The sequence below is a fragment of the Bufo gargarizans genome, chromosome 1 (genome assembly GCF_014858855.1).
Source record: "Bufo gargarizans isolate SCDJY-AF-19 chromosome 1, ASM1485885v1, whole genome shotgun sequence".
Classification (NCBI taxonomy): Eukaryota; Metazoa; Chordata; class Amphibia; order Anura; family Bufonidae; genus Bufo; species Bufo gargarizans.
In genome coordinates, this window is record NC_058080.1 from 397,537,007 (window position 1) to 397,560,509 (window position 23,503).

Below are 23,503 nucleotides of genomic sequence, written 5' to 3' on the forward strand. Positions count from 1 at the left end.
ATAGGGAAATGAATTAAAATAAAAATTAAATAAATAAAAATTAACCAAAATCAATTGGAGAGAGGTTCCATAGCAGAGAATCTGGCTTCCCGTCACCCACCACTGGAACAGTCCATTCTCAGATATTTAGGCCCCGGCACCCAGGCAGAGGAGAGAGGTCCCGTAACAGAGAATCTGTCTTCATGTCAGCAGAGAATTAGTCTGCATGTCATAGCAGAGAATGAGGCTTCACGTCAGCCACCACTGCAACAGTCCATTGGCATATATTTAGGCCCAGCACCCAGGCAGAGGAGGGAGGTCCCGTAACAGAGAATCTGTCTTCATGTCAGCAGAGAATTAGTCTGCATGTCATAGCAGAGAATGAGGCTTCACGTCAGCCACCACTGCAACAGTCCATTGGCATATATTTAGGCCCAGCACACACACAGGCAGAGGAGAGAGGTCCCGTAACAGAGAATCTGGCTTCATGTCAGCAGAGAATCAGTCTGCATGTCATAGCAGAGAATGAGGCTTCACGTCAGCCACCACTGCAACAGTCCATTGGCATATATTTAGGCCCAGCACACACACAGGCAGAGGAGAGAGGTCCCGTAACAGAGAATCTGGCTTCATGTCAGCAGAGAATCAGTCTGCATGTCATAGCAGAGAATGAGGCTTCACGTCAGCCACCACTGCAACAGTCCATTGGCATATATTTAGGCCCAGCACACACACAGGCAGAGGAGAGAGGTCCCGTAACAGAGAATCTGGCTTCATGTCAGCAGAGAATCAGTCTGCATGTCATAGCAGAGAATGAGGCTTCACGTCAGCCACCACTGCAACAGTCCATTGGCATATATTTAGGCCCAGCACACACACAGGCAGAGGAGAGAGGTCCCGTAACAGAGAATCTGTCTTCATGTCAGCAGAGAATTAGTCTGCATGTCATAGCAGAGAATGAGGCTTCACGTCAGCCACCACTGCAACAGTCCATTGGCATATATTTAGGCCCAGCACCCAGGCAGAGGAGGGAGGTCCCGTAACAGAGAATCTGTCTTCATGTCAGCAGAGAATTAGTCTGCATGTCATAGCAGAGAATGAGGCTTCACGTCAGCCACCACTGCAACAGTCCATTGGCATATATTTAGGCCCAGCACACACACAGGCAGAGGAGAGAGGTCCCGTAACAGAGAATCTGGCTTCATGTCAGCAGAGAATCAGTCTGCATGTCATAGCAGAGAATGAGGCTTCACGTCAGCCACCACTGCAACAGTCCATTGGCATATATTTAGGCCCAGCACCCAGGCAGAGGAGGGAGGTCCCGTAACAGAGAATCTGGCTTCATGTCAGCAGAGAATCAGTCTTCATATCATAGCAGAGAATCAGGCTTCACGTCACCCACCACTGTAAGAGTCAATTTTCTTAAATTTAGGCCCAGAACCCAGGCAGAGGAGAAAGGTCCCGTAACAGACAATCTGGCTTCATGTCAGCAGAGAATCAGTCTTCATATCATAGCAGAGAATCAGGCTTCACGTCACCCACCACTGTAAGAGTCAATTTTCATAAATTTAGGCCCAGAACCCAGGCAGAGGAGAAAGGTCCCGTAACAGACAATCTGGCTTCATGTCAGCAGAGAATCAGTCTTCATATCATAGCAGAGAATCAGGCTTCACGTCACCCACCACTGTAAGAGTCAATTTTCATAAATTTAGGCCCAGAACCCAGGCAGAGGAGAAAGGTCCCGTAACAGACAATCTGGCTTCATGTCAGCAGAGAATCAGTCTTCATATCATAGCAGAGAATCAGGCTTCACGTCACCCACCACTGTAAGAGTCAATTTTCATAAATTTAGGCCCAGAACCCAGGCAGAGGAGAAAGGTCCCGTAACAGACAATCTGGCTTCATGTCAGCAGAGAATCAGTCTTCATATCATAGCAGAGAATCAGGCTTCACGTCACCCACCACTGCAACAGTCCATTGGCATATATTTAGGCCTAGCACACAGGCAGAGCAGAGAGGTCCCGTAACAGACAATCTGGCTTCATGACAGCAGAGAATCAGTCTGCATGTCATAGCAGAGAATGAGGCTTCACGTCAGCCACCACTGCAACAGTCCATTGGCATATATTTAGGCCCAGCACCCAGGCAGAGGAGGGAGGTCCCGTAACAGAGAATCTGTCTTCATGTCAGCAGAGAATTAGTCTGCATGTCATAGCAGAGAATGAGGCTTCACGTCAGCCACCACTGCAACAGTCCATTGGCATATATTTAGGCCCAGCACCCAGGCAGAGGAGGGAGGTCCCGTAACAGAGAATCTGTCTTCATGTCAGCAGAGAATTAGTCTGCATGTCATAGCAGAGAATGAGGCTTCACGTCAGCCACCACTGCAACAGTCCATTGGCATATATTTAGGCCCAGCACCCAGGCAGAGGAGGGAGGTCCCGTAACAGACAATCTGGCTTCATGTCAGCAGAGAATCAGTCTTCATATCATAGCAGAGAATCAGGCTTCACGTCACCCACCACTGCAACAGTCCATTGGCATATATTTAGGCCTAGCACACAGGCAGAGCAGAGAGGTCCCGTAACAGACAATCTGGCTTCATGACAGCAGAGAATCAGTCTTCATATCATAGCAGAGAATCAGGCTTCACGTCACCCACCACTGTAAGAGTCAATTTTCATAAATTTAGGCCCAGAACCCAGGCAGAGGAGAAAGGTCCCGTAACAGACAATCTGGCTTCATGTCAGCAGAGAATTAGTCTGCATGTCATAGCAGAGAATCAGGCTTCATGTCAGCCACCACTGCAACAGTCCATTGGCATATATTTAGGCCTAGCACACAGGCAGAGGAGAGGTTCATTCAACTTTGGGTAGCATCGCAATATAATGGTAAAATGAAAATAAAAATAGGATTGAATGAGGAAGTGCCCTGGAGTCCAATAATATATGGTTATGGGGAGGTAGTTAATGTCTAATCTGGACAAGGGACGGACAGGTCCTGTGGGATCCATGCCTGGTTCATTTTTATGAACGTCAGCTTGTCCACATTGGCTGTAGACAGGCGGCTGCGTTTGTCTGTAATGACGCCCCCTGCCGTGCTGAATACACGTTCAGACAAAACGCTGGCTGCCGGGCAGGCCAGCACCTCCAAGGCATAAAAGGCTAGCTCTGGCCACGTGGACAATTTAGAGACCCAGAAGTTGAATGGGGCCGAACCATCAGTCAGTACGTGGAGGGGTGTGCACACGTACTGTTCCACCATGTTAGTGAAATGTTGCCTCCTGCTAACACGTTGCGTATCAGGTGGTGGTGCAGTTAGCTGTGGCGTGTTGACAAAAGTTTTCCACATCTCTGCCATGCTAACCCTGCCCTCAGAGGAGCTGGCCGTGACACAGCTGCCTTGGCGACCTCTTGCTCCTCCTCTGCCTTGGCCTTGGGCTTCCACTTGTTCCCCTGTGACATTTGGGAATGCTCTCAGTAGCGCGTCTACCAACGTGCGCTTGTACTCGCGCATCTTCCTATCACGCTCCAGTGCAGGAAGTAAGGTGGGCACATTGTCTTTGTAGCGTGGATCCAGCAGGGTGGCAACCCAGTAGTCCGCACAGGTTAAAATGTGGGCAACTCTGCTGTCGTTGCGCAGGCACTGCAGCATGTAGTCGCTCATGTGTGCCAGGCTGCCCAGGGATAAGGACAAGCTGTCCTCTGTGGGAGGCGTATCGTCATCGTCCTGCCTTTCCCCCCAGCCACGCACCAGTGATGGACCCGAGCTGCGTTGGGTGCCACCCCGCTGTGACCATGCTTCATCCTCATCCTCCTCCACCTCCTCCTCATCCTCGTCCTCCTCGTCCTCCAGTAGTGGGCCCTGGCTGGCCACATTTGTACCTGGCCTCTGCTGTTGCAAAAAACCTCCCTCTGAGTCACTTCGAAGAGACTGGCCTGAAAGTGCTAAAAATGACCCCTCTTCCTCATCCTCCTCCTCCTCCTCCTGGGCCACCTCCTGTTCCATCATCGCCCTAAGTGTTTTCTCAAGGAGACATAGAAGTGGTATTGTAACGCTGATAACGGTGTCATCGCCACTGGCCATGTTGGTGGAGTACTCGAAACAGCGCAACAGGGCACACAGGTCTCGCATGGAGGCCCAGTCATTGGTGGTGAAGTGGTGCTGTTCTGTAGTGCGACTGACCCGTGCGTGCTGCAGCTGAAACTCCACTATGGCCTGCTGCTGCTCGCACAGTCTGTCCAGCATGTGCAAGGTGGAGTTCCACCTGGTGGGCACGTCGCATATGAGGCGGTGAGCGGGAAGGCCGAAGTTACGCTGTAGCGCAGACAGGCGAGCAGCGGCAGGATGTGAACGCCGGAAGCGCGAACAGACGGCCCGCACTTTATGCAGCAGCTCTGACATGTCGGGGTAGTTGTGAATGAACTTCTGCACCACCAAATTCAGCACATGCGCCAAGCAAGGGATGTGCGTCAAACCGGCTAGTCCCAGAGCTGCAACGAGATTTCGCCCATTATCACACACCACCAGGCCGGGCTTGAGGCTCACCGGCAGCAACCACTCGTCGGTCTGTTGTTCAATACCCCGCCACAACTCCTGTGCGGTGTGGGGCCTGTCCCCCAAACATATGAGTTTCAGAATGGCCTGCTGACGTTTACCCCGGGCTGTGCTGAAGTTGGTGGTGAAGGTGTGTGGCTGACTGGATGAGCAGGTGGAAGAAGAGGAGGAGGAAGCCGAGAAGGAGGAGGTGGCAACAGGAGGCAAAGAATGTTGCCCTGCGATCCTTGGCGGCGGCAGGACGTGCGCCAAACAGCTCTCCGCCTGGGGCCCAGCTGCCACTACATTTACCCAGTGTGCAGTTAGGGAGATATAGCGTCCCTGGCCGTGCTTACTGGTCCACGTATCTGTGGTTAGGTGGACCTTGCTACAGATGGCGTTGCGCAGTGCACACTTGATTTTATCGGATACTTGGTTGTGCAGGGAAGGCACGGCTCTCTTGGAGAAGTAGTGGCGGCTGGGAACAACATACTGTGGGACAGCAAGCGACATGAGCTGTTTGAAGCTGTCTGTGTCCACCAGCCTAAATGACAGCATTTCATAGGCCAGTAGTTTAGAAATGCTGGCATTCAGGGCCAGGGATCGAGGGTGGCTAGGTGGGAATTTACGCTTTCTATCAAATGTTTGTGAGATGGAGAGCTGAACGCTGGCGTGTGACATGGTTGAGACGCTTGGTGACGGAGGTGGTGGTGGTGGTGTTGGTGGTACATCCCCTGTTTGCTGGGCGGCAGGTGCCAACGTTCCTCCAGAGGCGGAGGAAGAGGCCGAGGCGGCAGCAGCAGAATAGGCCGAGGCGGCAGCAGCAGAAGAGGTAGCAGGGGGAGCCTGAGTGACTTCCTTGGTTTTAAGGTGTTTCCTCCACTGCAGTTCATGCTTTGCATGCAGGTGCCTGGTCATGCAGGTTGTGCTCAGGTTCAGAACGTTAATGCCTCGCTTCAGGCTCTGATGGCACAGCGTGCAAACCACTCGGGTCTTGTCGTCAGCACATTGTTTGAAGAAGTGCCATGCCAGGGAACTCCTTGAAGCTGCCTTTGGGGTGCTCGGTCCCAGATGGCGGCGGTCAGTAGCAGGCGGAGTCTCTTGGCGGCGGGTGTTCTGCTTTTGCCCACTGCTCCCTCTTTTGCTACGCTGTTGGCTCGGTCTCACCACTGCCTCTTCCTCCGAACTGTGAAAGTCAGTGGCACGACCTTCATTCCATGTGGGGTCTAGGACCTCATCGTCCCCTGCATCGTCTTCCACCCAGTCTTGATCCCTGACCTCCTGTTCAGTCTGCACACTGCAGAAAGACGCAGCAGTTGGCACCTGTGTTTCGTCATCATCAGAGACATGCTGAGGTGGTATTCCCATGTCCTCATCATCAGGAAACATAAGTGGTTGTGCGTCAGTGCATTCTATGTCTTTCACCGCTGGGGAAGGGCTAGGTGGATGCCCTTGGGAAACCCTGCCAGCGGAGTCTTCAAACAGCATAAGAGACTGCTGCATAACTTGAGGCTGAGACAGTTTCCCTGGTATGCATGGGGGTGATGTGACAGACTGATGGGGTTGGTTTTTAGGCGCCATCTGTGCGCTTTCTGCAGAAGACTGGGTGGGAGATAATGTGAACGTGCTGGATCCACTGTCGGCCACCCAATTGACTAATGCCTGTACCTGCTCAGGCCTTACCATCCTTAGAACGGCATTGGGCCCCACCATATATCGCTGTAAATTCTGGCGGCTACTGGGACCTGAGGTAGTTGGTACACTAGGACGTGTGGATGTGGCAGAACGGCCACGTCCTCTCCCAGCACCAGAGGGTCCACTAACACCACCACGACCATGTCCACGTCCGCGTCCCTTACTAGATGTTTTTCTCATTGTTATGGTTCACCACAACAACAAATATATTATTTGGCCCAATGTATTGTATTCAAATTCAGCGGGATATAAATTTGAGGCCTAGTATTTAGGCGCTGGGTGACCGGTATGGATTTAGTGACAGAATTAGACTTGGAAATGCACAGAAGCGTGTGTGTGAAGTTATTCTGAATGACCCAATGTGCACCTTGAATATTATATACCCTTTTTGGGATAGATTTCAAATAGCTCTGATATAGCAGGAACCACTAAATTATGAAATTGCTAAATTGGGAATTGTACTTCAACCCAGAACAAAAAATGTGCTTTGACGGGCACTAAATAACTTTCCCAGCTACAACAGGACAGCGGTAACGAGAGATTTAGAGGGATTTAAATTTGAGGCCTAGTATTTAGGCGCTGGGTGACAGGTATGGGTTTAGTGACAGAATTAGACTTGGAAATACACAGTAGCGGGTGTGTGTGAAGTTATTCTGAATGACCCTATGTGCACCTTCAATATTATATACCCTTTTAGGGATAGATTTCAAATAGCTCTGATATAGCAGAAACCACTAAATTATGAAATTGCTAAATTGGGAATTGTACTTCAACCCAGAACAAAAAATGTGCTTTGACGGGCACTAAATAACTTTCCCAGCTACAACAGGACAACGGTAACGAGAGATTTAGAGGGATTTAAATTTGAGGCCTAGTATTTAGGCGCTGGGTGACAGGTATGGGTTTAGTGACAGAATTAGACTTGGAAATACACAGTAGCGGGTGTGTGTGAAGTTATTCTGAATGACCCTATGTGCACCTTCAATATTATATACCCTTTTAGGGATAGATTTCAAATAGCTCTGATATAGCAGAAACCACTAAATTATGAAATTGCTAAATTGGGAATTGTACTTCAACCCAGAACAAAAAATGTGCTTTGACGGGCACTAAATAACTTTCCCAGCTACAACAGGACAACGGTAACGAGAGATTTAGAGGGATTTAAATTTGAGGCCTAGTATTTAGGCGCTGGGTGACAGGTATGGGTTTAGTGACAGAATTAGACTTGGAAATACACAGTAGCGGGTGTGTGTGAAGTTATTCTGAATGACCCTATGTGCACCTTCAATATTATATACCCTTTTAGGGATAGATTTCAAATAGCTCTGATATAGCAGAAACCACTAAATTATGAAATTGCTAAATTGGGAATTGTACTTCAACCCAGAACAAAAAATGTGCTTTGACGGGCACTAAATAACTTTCCCAGCTACAACAGGACAACGGTAACGAGAGATTTAGAGGGATTTAAATTTGAGGCCTAGTATTTAGGCGCTGGGTGACAGGTATGGGTTTAGTGACAGAATTAGACTTGGAAATACACAGTAGCGGGTGTGTGTGAAGTTATTCTGAATGACCCTATGTGCACCTTCAATATTATATACCCTTTTAGGGATAGATTTCAAATAGCTCTGATATAGCAGAAACCACTAAATTATGAAATTGCTAAATTGGGAATTGTACTTCAACCCAGAACAAAAAATGTGCTTTGACGGGCACTAAATAACTTTCCCAGCTACAACAGGACAACGGTAACGAGAGATTTAGAGGGATTTAAATTTGAGGCCTAGTATTTAGGCGCTGGGTGACAGGTATGGGTTTAGTGACAGAATTAGACTTGGAAATACACAGTAGCGGGTGTGTGTGAAGTTATTCTGAATGACCCTATGTGCACCTTCAATATTATATACCCTTTTAGGGATAGATTTCAAATAGCTCTGATATAGCAGAAACCACTAAATTATGAAATTGCTAAATTGGGAATTGTACTTCAACCCAGAACAAAAAATGTGCTTTGACGGACACTAAATATCTTGCCCAGCAACAACAGTACAGCGGTGGGTAACGAGAGATTTAGAGGGAATTAAATTTGAGGCCTAGTATTTAGGCGCTGGGTCACCGGTATGGATTTAGTGACAGAATTAGACTTGGAAATACACAGTAGCGGGTGTGTGTGAAGTTATTCTGAATGACCCTATGTGCACCTTCAATATTATATACCCTTTTTGGGATAGATTTCAAATAGCTCTGATATAGCAGGAACCACTAAATTATGAAATTGCTAAATTGGGAATTGTACTTCAACCCAGAACAAAAAATGTGCTTTGACGGGCACTAAATAACTTTCCCAGCTACAACAGGACAACGGTAACGAGAGATTTAGAGGGATTTAAATTTGAGGCCTAGTATTTAGGCGCTGGGTGACAGGTATGGGTTTAGTGACAGAATTAGACTTGGAAATACACAGTAGCGGGTGTGTGTGAAGTTATTCTGAATGACCCTATGTGCACCTTCAATATTATATACCCTTTTAGGGATAGATTTCAAATAGCTCTGATATAGCAGAAACCACTAAATTATGAAATTGCTAAATTGGGAATTGTACTTCAACCCAGAACAAAAAATGTGCTTTGACGGGCACTAAATAACTTTCCCAGCTACAACAGGACAACGGTAACGAGAGATTTAGAGGGATTTAAATTTGAGGCCTAGTATTTAGGCGCTGGGTGACAGGTATGGGTTTAGTGACAGAATTAGACTTGGAAATACACAGTAGCGGGTGTGTGTGAAGTTATTCTGAATGACCCTATGTGCACCTTCAATATTATATACCCTTTTAGGGATAGATTTCAAATAGCTCTGATATAGCAGAAACCACTAAATTATGAAATTGCTAAATTGGGAATTGTACTTCAACCCAGAACAAAAAATGTGCTTTGACGGACACTAAATATCTTGCCCAGCAACAACAGTACAGCGGTGGGTAACGAGAGATTTAGAGGGAATTAAATTTGAGGCCTAGTATTTAGGCGCTGGGTCACCGGTATGGATTTAGTGACAGAATTAGACTTGGAAATACACAGTAGCGGGTGTGTGTGAAGTTATTCTGAATGACCCTATGTGCACCTTCAATATTATATACCCTTTTTGGGATAGATTTCAAATAGCTCTGATATAGCAGGAACCACTAAATTATGAAATTGCTAAATTGGGAATTGTACTTCAACCCAGAACAAAAAATGTGCTTTGACGGGCACTAAATAACTTTCCCAGCTACAACAGGACAACGGTAACGAGAGATTTAGAGGGATTTAAATTTGAGGCCTAGTATTTAGGCGCTGGGTGACAGGTATGGGTTTAGTGACAGAATTAGACTTGGAAATACACAGTAGCGGGTGTGTGTGAAGTTATTCTGAATGACCCTATGTGCACCTTCAATATTATATACCCTTTTATGGATAGATTTCAAATAGCTCTGATATAGCAGAAACCACTAAATTATGAAATTGCTAAATTGGGAATTGTACTTCAACCCAGAACAAAAAATGTGCTTTGACGGGCACTAAATAACTTTCCCAGCTACAACAGGACAACGGTAACGAGAGATTTAGAGGGATTTAAATTTGAGGCCTAGTATTTAGGCGCTGGGTGACAGGTATGGGTTTAGTGACAGAATTAGACTTGGAAATACACAGTAGCGGGTGTGTGTGAAGTTATTCTGAATGACCCTATGTGCACCTTCAATATTATATACCCTTTTAGGGATAGATTTCAAATAGCTCTGATATAGCAGAAACCACTAAATTATGAAATTGCTAAATTGGGAATTGTACTTCAACCCAGAACAAAAAATGTGCTTTGACGGACACTAAATATCTTGCCCAGCAACAACAGTACAGCGGTGGGTAACGAGAGATTTAGAGGGAATTAAATTTGAGGCCTAGTATTTAGGCGCTGGGTCACCGGTATGGATTTAGTGACAGAATTAGACTTGGAAATACACAGTAGCGGGTGTGTGTGAAGTTATTCTGAATGACCCTATGTGCACCTTCAATATTATATACCCTTTTAGGGATAGATTTCAAATAGCTCTGATATAGCAGAAACCACTAAATTATGAAATTGCTAAATTGGGAATTGTACTTCAACCCAGAACAAAAAATGTGCTTTGACGGGCACTAAATAACTTTCCCAGCTACAACAGGACAACGGTAACGAGAGATTTAGAGGGATTTAAATTTGAGGCCTAGTATTTAGGCGCTGGGTGACAGGTATGGGTTTAGTGACAGAATTAGACTTGGAAATACACAGTAGCGGGTGTGTGTGAAGTTATTCTGAATGACCCTATGTGCACCTTCAATATTATATACCCTTTTAGGGATAGATTTCAAATAGCTCTGATATAGCAGAAACCACTAAATTATGAAATTGCTAAATTGGGAATTGTACTTCAACCCAGAACAAAAAATGTGCTTTGACGGGCACTAAATAACTTTCCCAGCTACAACAGGACAACGGTAACGAGAGATTTAGAGGGATTTAAATTTGAGGCCTAGTATTTAGGCGCTGGGTGACAGGTATGGGTTTAGTGACAGAATTAGACTTGGAAATACACAGTAGCGGGTGTGTGTGAAGTTATTCTGAATGACCCTATGTGCACCTTCAATGTTATATACCCTTTTAGGGATAGATTTCAAATAGCTCTGATATAGCAGAAACCACTAAATTATGAAATTGCTAAATTGGGAATTGTACTTCAACCCAGAACAAAAAATGTGCTTTGACGGACACTAAATATCTTGCCCAGCAACAACAGTACAGCGGTGGGTAACGAGAGATTTAGAGGGAATTAAATTTGAGGCCTAGTATTTAGGCGCTGGGTCACCGGTATGGATTTAGTGACAGAATTAGACTTGGAAATACACAGTAGCGGGTGTGTGTGAAGTTATTCTGAATGACCCTATGTGCACCTTCAATATTATATACCCTTTTTGGGATAGATTTCAAATAGCTCTGATATAGCAGGAACCACTAAATTATGAAATTGCTAAATTGGGAATTGTACTTCAACCCAGAACAAAAAATGTGCTTTGACGGGCACTAAATAACTTTCCCAGCTACAACAGGACAACGGTAACGAGAGATTTAGAGGGATTTAAATTTGAGGCCTAGTATTTAGGCGCTGGGTGACAGGTATGGGTTTAGTGACAGAATTAGACTTGGAAATACACAGTAGCGGGTGTGTGTGAAGTTATTCTGAATGACCCTATGTGCACCTTCAATATTATATACCCTTTTTGGGATAGATTTCAAATAGCTCTGATATAGCAGGAACCACTAAATTATGAAATTGCTAAATTGGGAATTGTATTTCAACCCAGAACAAGAAATGTGCTTGAACGGACACTAAATAACTCGCCCAGCTACAGCACTAGGGACAGATTTAGCTGGATATAAATTTGAGGCCTAGTATTTAGGCGCTGGGTGACCGGTATGGATTTAGTGACAGAATTAGACTGGGATATGGCCAAAAAATGAACAGACTATTGCTGGTTAAATGCACTTGGTGTGACAGCTTCACCCTGATGTAGGCTTTAGCCAAAAAACAACCACACCATTGAGGGTTAAATGCACTTGGTGACAGGCGCAGCTTGCCCCTGATTTTGTATATGGCCAAAAAATGAACAGACTATTGCTGGTTAAATGCACTTGGTGTGACAGCTTCACCCTGATGTAGGCTTTAGCCAAAAAACAACCACACCATTGAGGGTTAAATGCACTTGGTGACAGGCGCAGCTTGCCCCTGATTTTGTATATGGCCAAAAAATGAACAGACTATTGCTGGTTAAATGCACTTGGTGTGACAGCTTCACCCTGATGTAGGCTTTAGCCAAAAAACAACCACACCATTGAGGGTTAAATGCACTTGGTGACAGGCGCAGCTTGCCCCTGATTTTGTATATGGCCAAAAAATGAACAGACTATTGCTGGTTAAATGCACTTGGTGTGACAGCTTCACCCTGATGTAGGCTTTAGCCAAAAAACAACCACACCATTGAGGGTTAAATGCACTTGGTCGCAGCTTGTGCTGGCGCACCACAAGACACAAAATGGCCGCCGATCACCCCAGAAAAATGAGACTGACAAACGGTCTGTGCAGCCTAAAAACAGTGAGCAATTGAGGATCAGCAGCTCAATGGTCCACAGCTGCAGATCGATCAGTTAATCAAGTCCTTTGGAGGAGTTAATCTGCCTAATCTCGCCCTACTGTCGCAGCCGCAACCTCTCCCTACGCTAATCAGAGCAGAGTGACGGGCGGCGCTATGTGACTCCAGCTTAAATAGAGGCTGGGTCACATGGTGCTCTGGCCAATCACAGCCATGCCAATAGTAGGCATGGCTGTGATGGCCTCTTGGGGCAAGTAGTATGACGCTTGTTGATTGGCTGCTTTGCAGCCTTTCAAAAAGCGCCAAGAAAGCGTCACAAAAGCGCGAAGAAAGCGACGAACACCGAACCCGAACCCGGACTTTTACGAAAATGTCCGGGTTCGGGTCCGTGTCACGGACACCCCAAAATTCGGTACGAACCCGAACTATACAGTTCGAGTTCGCTCATCCCTACTCTTGAGGGTTACATTTAAAAATATATTTTAGAGTCTCTTATTTTGACAGATTGGCTCAAACCATCAACATCGAAGAACAGTATTGTCTGCTTTGAGTATCAATGTGTTGTGCGTATGACTGTAGAAAATATTTGTGTCCATTATGTTCTGCATCACAGGGGCAGAACAGGACTGTGTATATGTGCAGTCGTGCACTTCCTTATCCTGAATAAGAGGGGAACAGCCATCACTTGAAGGTATGTGCTTAATAAGTGACATGTTTTCTAGAGTTGCATACATCCCAAAATTTGTGCCTTTTAATAAATTAGACTCATCTCACTCCAGTGCACAGGAAATGCCAGTCTTAAATTCATCCCAGTGAGTTTTAAATGAATCCAATTATGCGGGACAGCTGCATAGAATGAACCTATCCTGCCTTTGTATCATTTAAGTCTATTGTCTGCACTGATCCAGCACCCCCTGATGAAGTGTGTGCAGAATGTGTGTTGGAGTGCTGGAGAGTGAGTCATTAAGAACTCAGGTTTAGCCTTGGCCCTTGTGCAGTACCCCAGAATATGGTACTTGCAATTCATTCTTGTTGCTTAATGCTATTTAATGTTGTTGAATGTTTTCTCATTTGTTAATGCTTTCTAAAGTCATTTGGGGTTATAAATTCTGACACGGCCTCTGCAGGAACTTAGATGTGGACTTAACTAAGTCTAGTCCACTTGCTGAAGTGCATACATTGCTATTTGGGAAGATTTGCACTATGTATTATTTGGTACTGTGTTTTCAAACCAATGGATGTACTACAACTCCCATTTAGACAGAGACATGTATTTCTTACATCTGGCCTGGCCACTGTGAATAAGTATTGCAGTCAGAGCTACTACCACTCCCATCCTCTGTTCTGTTCCTATGGGGCTTTCCGCACTTGCACTTTATATTTTTGTCTGGTTCAGAACTATGATTAACCAAATATGAATTATATGTGCTGTTATTAATTTTATATTGGCAAAGTCATGTGTTCCTTTCTGTACATATGGATTTTAATTTGTGTTTATAAAAGGACTTATCCTGGGGGAAAAGAATTTATCACCTAAACACAGGATAAATATTAGGTAGCTTGAGGTCTGACTGCAGGAACCCCAATGATCCCATGAATGTAGTGTTCCTGATTATCCTCTCTTAATGGAGCAGTAATGTATGTGGTCCACTGCTCCATTCACTTCAATAAGACTGAAGGACTGCTGTCTAAGGCCCCATGCACACTGCCGTGTTTCACAGCCGTGTGCGGGCCGTGGAACCGCGGCCTGGATCCCTCCTGAGAGCAGGAGCGCACGGCGTCACTGGTTGCTATGACGCCGTGCGCTCCCTGCTGCCGGCACAGTACAGTAATACACTGGTATGATCTATACCAGTGTATTACTGTACTGTGCCGGCAGCAGGGAGCGCACGGCGTCATAGCAACCAGTGACGCCGTGCGCTCCTGCTCTCAGGAGGGATCCAGGCCGCGGTTCCACGGCCCGCACACGGCTGTGAAACACGGCAGTGTGCATGGGGCCTTAGTCCCATAGAAAAAAAGAGAGCAGTGGACTTACATCTGCACTAATCTTCTGTTCAGAGCTAGGACCCCAGACCCTCTATTTTCAGGATCCTTCGGGATCCTAGAAGCCGCTCCCCTGCAATCCAACATTTTTCAAGTCAAATATTTTTCCTGGGATATCTTCTTTATCCAGACAACCCCTATAATAAGAGTAATTCCTTTTATAGTGAAATATATGTGAAAAATGACCATGTTTTGGTTGGTACCATTCACAGTATGTATGTGGTGAAAACGATGAAGGAAGAGCTCCAAGTCCATTTGAATAGTATTAATTACTTTGTCCTGGTTCAAAAATGAAAAATCTCATAGAAAGAAATTGCCTTAGGTCAAAGGTTGATGCTTTCAATTACCTTGTCTTATCTAGCCTACTTTCACTTTATAGCTCATCTGCTACTTCTTAGGCTACTTTCACACTGGCGTTTTGGCTTTCCATTTGTGAGATCCGTCATGGGCTCTCACAAGCGGTCCAAAATGGATCAGTTTTGCCCTAATGCATTCTGAATGGAAAAGGATCCGCTCAGAATGCATCAGTTTGCCTCCGATCAGTCTCCATTCCGCTCTGGAGGCGGACACCAAAACGATGACTGCAGTATTTTGCTGTCCACTTGCCGAAACTGACACAATCTGGCACAATAGAAAACGGATCAGTCTTCCATTGACTTTCAATGGAGTTCATGACGGATCTGTCTTGGCCATGTTACAGATAATACAAACGGATCCATTCATGACGGATGCATGCAGTTGTATTATTGTAACGGATCCATTTTTGCAGATCCGTGATGGATCCCCGAAAACACAAGTGTGAAAGTAGCCTTAGTTGAGGCTTTTCTGTATTTATTAATAATCTTATTCCCAACCATTTTACAGTTTTTTTTTCTTTCAAATGATCAAGGGTGCAGATAGCTTTTGTTTGACTTAAAGGGTTTTGCTTTTGTTTGACTAAGGCTACTTTCACACTAGCGTTGTTTGAATCCGGCGTTCAATTCCGACACCGGAACTGCCCGCCGTATCCGGAAAAACGTGTGAAAACGGATTACATTTGAATCCTGATCAGGATTTTGATCACAATGAAAAAATGCATTGGAAAAAACGGATCCGCCATTTATGGACTTTAACTTTTTTTCCAATTTTTCGGGTTTAACATGCAAAAGCCGGATCTAGTTTGACTGAACACACGGCGCCGGATTCTGCGTTAATGCAAGTCAATGGGAAAAAGGCCGGATCCGGCGTTCAGTCAAAGTGTTCAGGATTTTTGGCCGGACGTAAAAATACAACATGCTACGGTTTTCTGAAAAGCCTAATCAGTCAAAAAGACTGAACTGAAGACATCCTGATGCATCCTGAACGGATTACTCTCCATTCAGAATGCATTAGGATAAAACTGATCAGTTATTTTCCGGATTGAGCCCTTAGGACGGAATTTAGCGCCGGAAAAGAAAAACGCTAGTGTGAAAGTACCCTTAAAGGGTTTTTCTGGTTCCATGGGATCAGCCTGCAATAAAGAACTGTTACTTACCTGCCAGATCTTGCACCGCTGCTCTGATTCTCCTGGTCAGGCTCTATTTACCAAGCGGTAGTAGTGACATCACGTCAGCACCACATCAGTTGTGCACTGAATAGGCAAGTGATTGGCTGCAGCAGTTTTGTGTTGTCGGTGTGATGTCACCACTGCAGCTGGGTAAATAGAGCCCAGCCAGATGTACTGGAGTGGTGATGCAAGATCTGCCAGGTAGTTACCTTCAGTGATGGCCAGTTTGCAGTGTTTGCCGACGAACACATGCAATCTGCCATCTTTATTCCTAAGCCCGGCGATGCAGAGGTAAGTTCTTTATTACATGCTAATCCCTAGGGTTGTCCAGTTTTCTAATATGAAACCTGACAACCTCTTTGAGACTATTTCTCATCCCAATACCAGTTTGAGCTTGTACAAGCAAAAGTTTTTGTTTTTTTCAATTGTAGATAGTGACTCTGATGTTAACATAATTTTGGCAAATATGTTTTTACATAAAATTTGTACAAACCGGATTCCAAAAAAGTTGGGACACTAAACAAATTGTGAATAAAAACTGAATGCAATGATGTGGAGATGGCAAATGTCAATATTGTATTTGTAATAGAACGTAGATGACAGATCAAATGTTTAATCCGAGTAAATGTATAATTTTAAAGGAAAAATACGTTGATTCAAATTTTCACGGTGTCAACAAATCCCCAAAAAGTTGGGACAAGTAGCAATAAGAGGCTGGAAAAAGTAAATTTGAGCATAACGAAGAGCTGGAAGACCAATTAACACTAATTAGGTCAATTGGCAACATAATTGGGTATAAAAAGAGCTTCTCAGAGTGGCAGTGTCTCTCAGAAGCCAAGATGGGTAGAGGATCACCAATTCCCACAATGTTGCGCAGAAAGATAGTCGAGCAATATCAGAAAGGTGTTACCCAGCGAAAAATTGCAAAGACTTTGCATCTATCATCATCAACTGTGCATAACATCATCCGAAGATTCTGAGAATCTGGAACAATCTCTGTGCGTAAGGGTCAAGGCCGTAAAACCATACTGGATGCCCGTGATCTCCGGGCCCTTAAACGACACTGCACCACAAACAGGAATGCTACTGTAAAGGAAATCACAGAATGGGCTCAGGAATACTTCCAGAAACCATTGTCAGTGAACACAATCCACCGTGCCATCCGCCGTTGCCAGCTGAAACTCTACAGTGCAAAGAAGAAGCCATTTCTAAGCAAGATCCACAAGCTTAGGTGTTTTCACTGGGCCAGGGATCATTTAAAATGGAGTGTGGCAAAATGGAAGACTGTTCTGTGGTCAGACGAGACACGATTCGAAGTTCTTTTTGGAAATCTGGGACGCCATGTCATCCGGACCAAAGAGGACAAGGACAACCCAAGTTGTTATCAACGCTCAGTTCAGAAGCCTGCATCTCTGATGGTATGGGGTTGCATGAATGCATGTGGCATGGGCAGCTTGCATGTCTGGAAAGGCACCATCAATGCAGAAAAATATATTCAGGTTCTAGAACAACATATGCTCCCATCCAGACGTCATCTCTTTCAGGGAAGACCCTGCACTTTTCAACAAGATAATGCCAGACCACATTCTGCATCAATCACAACATCATGGCTGCGTAGGAGAAGGATCCGGGTACTGAAATGGCCAGTCTGCAGTCCAGATCTTTCACCTATAGAGAACATTTGGCGCATCATAAAGAGGAAGGTGCAACAAAGAAGGCCCAAGACGATTGAACAGTTAGAGGCCTGTATTAGACAAGAATGGGAGAGCATTCCTATTTCTAAACTTGAGAAACTGGTCTCCTCGGTCCCCAGACGTCTGTTGAGTGTTGTAAGAAGAAGGGGAGATGCCACACAGTGGTGAAAATGGCCTTGTCCCAACTTTTTGGGGATTTGTTGACACCATGAAATTCTGATTCAACATATTTTTCCCTTAAAATGGTACATTTTCTCAGTTTAAACTTTTGTTCCGTGGTTTATGTTCTATTCTGAATAAAATATTAGAAGTTGGCACCTCCACATCATTGCATTCAGTTTTTATTCACGATTTGTATAGTGTCCCAACTTTTTTGGAATCCGGTTTGTATTATGGAGTTATGTGTCATGATGTGTGATTATTCTGAATTCAAACATTACCTTCAAAGGTCTACCATGGTAAGAATCTTTGATGAGTAGATTAATTTTATTTATATTTTTGATTTTTTTTATAGCACTTTCCATATATAGTAATTCATAACCCCTTATTAACCTTATTCCTTTCTGTTTTATATCTAATTAAATATCAGTGTACCTATACCAACTCTTGATGTGTTTATATTTAGATAATCACATCCTCTGTGCAATGTTACAATTTACAGAGTCAAATTAACTGAAAAGATCTCCCAAAAGCATGTTTAATAAATGTGTATATTTTTTCTGTTATCTGATATTCTGATATCTTGATTTATTCTACATTCTAATGAACATTGTACTAAATTGTAGATTTTTTGTGATCACGTTAAACAAAAAGTCTTGCTGCTTAGAGGGATTTTAGAGGACTTTGACATGGATGGGCTATTTGTAGGATGAACCATTTAAATAGGTGGAAGGCGTTCCCTTCATACAAGGCACAGCACCAGAGCTTTTGTAGTGGCTCTAAGTGATGCTACAACTTTCTGTACCTTTGGGACTGTGGCTAAGCTACCTTATCAGTCATAGTTGCTACCACATATGGTGCTGTGACTGGTAAGCAATGAAAGGGGTGCAGCACTTGCAATATCAAAAAGTTCATTCCCTTTATTGTTTGTCTGGGAGAGCCTCATACATTTTGTAGTAGCTGTGCTTGGTCCTGCAGCTTTTTGCAACTCAGTCTGATTCAAGAGAATGGGACTGAGCTGCAATACCAGGCAAAGCCACTACAAAATATACAGTATAGTACTACAATAAAAAAAACTAGCCTAACATTTTCAAAAATACTGAGACCACTTTAACAATGTCAGTATTTGGTCATTATTTTTCATCAATATTTGCAAGTCTAAACCAGGAGAGTGTCCAAAACAAAGAAGGTGTAAGTGTTTCCATTATACTTTTTCTCTGTACGTTCCACCCTAGTCTTTGATAACACATACTCAAGTCAAATATCGACCTTGTGAGAATGACCCAACACTACAATTTTGAGCTTTATATCCTTATATCCTTTTCCTGTTTTATCCTTTTACTCTTTTTTATAACATTGTCATTTTGTGAGTTTTTTTCCTTTTTTTATTGTGAATTACATAGTTTACATTTTATAAAATAGTCACCTAGTTTATGTCCTGTGAAACTTTGATCAAATTTTTAGAATGATTTTTTATTTTCAGTTATTTGTTGACTGTTTTATGTATTGTTATAATCAAACTAAGTTTATTTTATCCTTTCAAATCCATTTATATTCCTCATGAATGTTTGTGATATATGCATTCCTGAGCCCAATTATGAAAAGTTCTCAATTCTTCTGCACGTGTGCCATTTTCAGTGTCTGTGTGGTGAGCTGATCTTCAGTGTACTGAGCAGTGAGTCAGTTAGCACCTGCATAGTGAGCCTCTGAAGCCAGGTACACTGAAGATCATCTCGCAGCGCAGAGGCTAAAAATTAAACAGAAAGACGCATGTGCAGGACCTCAGGCACATTGCGTCTGAAGAAAAAAATACTTAGCCATGAATTAGGGCTAAGACAGAGCGGCTGCATGGCTAGCTTGACTTGGAGTGTTAGGACACCTTGACTTCAAGCAGCCAATTTGCATACCATCTGACTTGCGTGGCTTGAGCCCACCAGTTAAGTTTGTTTTAGGGGCCCATCTAGTGTCTATGTAGTGCAGTCAGTCTACTGTGCCATATGGCACTTGTGAAGAAAATGGGGGTCATTGGGGAGGCATTATGGTGATGTCAGATTCTGTTTTAAATTTCTATTCTGTTAAGAACAGATCTAAAAAAATGGCCACATTATGAGAATATGGCCAGTTATAGCCAATACTAAAAACGCACTTAACAAAATCTTAAAAATATATATATATATTTAAAAATAGAATAATAAAACCATAATAAACAAACACCTAATCTCTATTACTAAAAAACAAAGCAGTCATCTATGAACTTAAAAAAATTACTTTTATTTTCCGAACCAATAAAATTATGGTAAATATTTACAAATAATTATCTCACATAAAGATTACATAAATTCAATTGTTCACAAGTAACAGTCACTCCAATGGAAAGACACACAGATATAGATTCTACGCCAATCTTATTGCATGTTTTTTTCAACTAATCTAAAAAAGTTGCAGTCAACCATTTAACTTAAACAAATTCACAAATTTACAGACAAAAATAACCTGGTTAACAAAATTACTGGCCATCCCAATCCATAAAATAAAATAAACAGAAATAGTGAAGCATCTTTGGCAAATTGGCACTGCTGTAATTACATTCAAATATACACACAAAGCAACGCACAGCACTAAGAAATAAAACACCAAAATTTAAGTAAAATAGTTTTTGTACATTAAAAAAAAATACAAAACATCCACATTGTAAGTAGAATTCTGTATTTTTGTAAGAATTAATACAATCCCAAAAATTCAAAGGCATATGTTTCATTTTCTTATTTCTTAGCCACAAGTAAGATTTATCTATTCAGCCATAATTAACTTTGACAGGTATATTATTGTATCATCTGATGTTGGAGATCCCTAGTTTAAGAAAAAGCTTCTAATAAAAAGGGAATAAACTGAACTCTCATTTTAACAGGCTGAAAAAGGAAAAATATGGTTAACACTTTTATTTTTTCAGAATTTCAAGAATGTACAAGGCCACTAGAAATTGAAAACCAGGTTACAATAATCTCATTATGAGGCTGGATATTAGAGGTTCTGTACTAGATTAGAAAAATATGATCACTTTCTTTCAGAAACAGTGGCACTCTTCTCCATTGGTCATTTCTGGTATTGCAGGCCAGTTCCATTGAAACACGACTGCCACAGTTTCCGGAGGGAAAAAAGTGGACATTTTTTCTAATCTTAAACAAACCCTTTAATCAAACACATAATAATGTAAAAAATATATATTGTATATAGAATATTCAACTAACAAAACCATCATCATTGTATGGAGGAGAACGAGCCAAAGAGAATATTTTCCTAATGCTCTAAATTGGCTATTGCACAGAATCATTTTTGTTTTGCCATCACATAATGCACCTTGTGCAATCAGTGTTTCAGAAGTGGTAGCAAGAATCTCTATATACAGTTAAATTAACAATTTATACTCAAAAATACACATTTCCTCTAGCTTGCAGGTATGATTTTCAGATTTTATAAAGGAATGACCTGTCAGTTCATATTTCTGATTGTTGCAAAGAGAAATGCAAACTGTGCATTGGATTGGGAGATATCTGTTACTTTGCAGTGAGTTTTATACAATAATCACTCTATATATTATATCACCATTTTATATACACTTATTTTTTGTATAATTTTATTAGATTTTTTTATTTCTTACTGTAAATATAACAGGTGATTGCAAAAATGCCTTGATCTTGTAAGGTATGAAATGTCTTCTCATTTATTACATTTTCAGGTCTCTTGTTTAATATTAAGAATCAATGAATTTTCCATTTAATCACATCATTAGCAAAATCTGCGACTTTCAGTTTGATTACCCTGTACAAAACACTGTGGTCTGTTCTATGTTTATAGGATTTTAACGTGTAACTAAACTATCAATGAGTTTTTTTAAACTGTTACAAATACCCTAATCATTTTTTTTTTATAATATATTTTAATAATTGATTTTATTGCTTTTCTAGTAGAACAGGCCCCTGAAGTTCATGCCTTTCAGTAGTGCATTTCCATGCAGGGCATACAGAAACGGGATAATACAGTCATATATGCGGATTTTGACTTCTACAATATGCACTGCAGTGAACACCATACTGGACGGAGCACACCTCGATTCTCCTGTCTGTGTCCACTTCACTGAAACATCCACAATGCACTATAGAAAGGCCAAAACTTTGGGGATCTGTTTTGCTAATTAAACAATAAAATATTAAAATATTATTATTAACGCATTTGTAAAAGTTTTACAAAAATTGATTAAATGTTTAGGTACACTTAAATATGCTATTGTATAAAAAAATGAAACAATAAATAGCTAAAACAAAACATTTAAATACTTAAGAACTCTAAAAGTTATTGTTGAGCCACAACAATCAGCGGATATTACGTTTTGTCTGGCTACACATTTCTTCTGGAGGAGAGAACATTCAATTGATTAGGGGACCATCTAATACATGTCAGGGCCCAGTCTGCCAGCGTGAAATTCTTCTAGTTCCTGCCTTCTTTGTATAATATTGGTGTTTCTGAATAGGGACCGCCTATATGATATCCATATGCTCTAATACAGGGTTGCACAACTGTCTCTGGATTGGGGACACATTGTCAAACTGAACCAATCCCAAGGACCGAAAATAAAACTTTAAAGGGTACTACCAACTAAAATACTTATGGCAGATCAAATATGTATATATTTGATATAGAAAATACATGTGAACAGCCACTACATATACTACAGAACGATATTCGGCCAACGCCCATAGGTTGTGTACCTCTGCTCTAATAGGACATAAGGAATGGTTTATCTTGGTGAGTCAACCTATAAATATACCCTGCACTTGTACAGGCCTATATGTAAAACATGTTGTAATGAGCTGTTTAACCAGCTCAGACAATAAAACTAAAGCAGGCCATACATTTAAGATATGTAGCTATTAGCCTACAGCCACATCTCTGGGCTATTAAAATGCAGCAGTCCTATCCTTCTTTCCTGGACTTTTTCCATCAGAGAAAAGTTAGGGCACCCCATGGTCATTGGTCATTCACCCAACATTAATCTAATGTGTTATGGCTAGCTTTAATGCTACTAGTGGTGAATTTCGAATTAATAGATAAATAGCATGTGAATAGGAGCATAGTGCAATATAAAGTTGACTGGTAAATAGATATTCTGTTATTTATGTCTTGGTATGGCACAATGTTAAAGTTTTTTTAAAAGAATTAGAAGAAATATGGGTTTTTCCTTAAATGAAATTAAGGCAGTTTCTTGCCAAAGGCTATAAACAATAAGGCCATTAATGATTTGTTGCTCGATCTCAAAATTGATAGGCAACAGTGTCTGATGGCTCTAGAATTTCACCCATGTATTCAAATAAAATCTTTCCAATTCCCGGATAACGTCTCTAAGGGCTCTTTCACACGAGCGGATGCCGTGCGGGTAATCCGCTGCGTGAAAGAGAGCCAAGTCCTGTTCCGGACAGCAGAGACATGGAGCATTAGCATGATTGATAATACTCCGTGCCTCTCTGTGATCTTTTTACTACAAAATAACAGTGAGATAAAGTTGTCACTGTGATTTTGTAGCAAAAAGGTCACAGAGAAGCCCAAGGGCATTATCAATCATGTTAATACTCCGTGTCTCTGCTGTCCGGAATGGGGCTTGGCTCTCTTTCACGCAGCGGATAACCCGCACAGCATCCGCTTGTGTA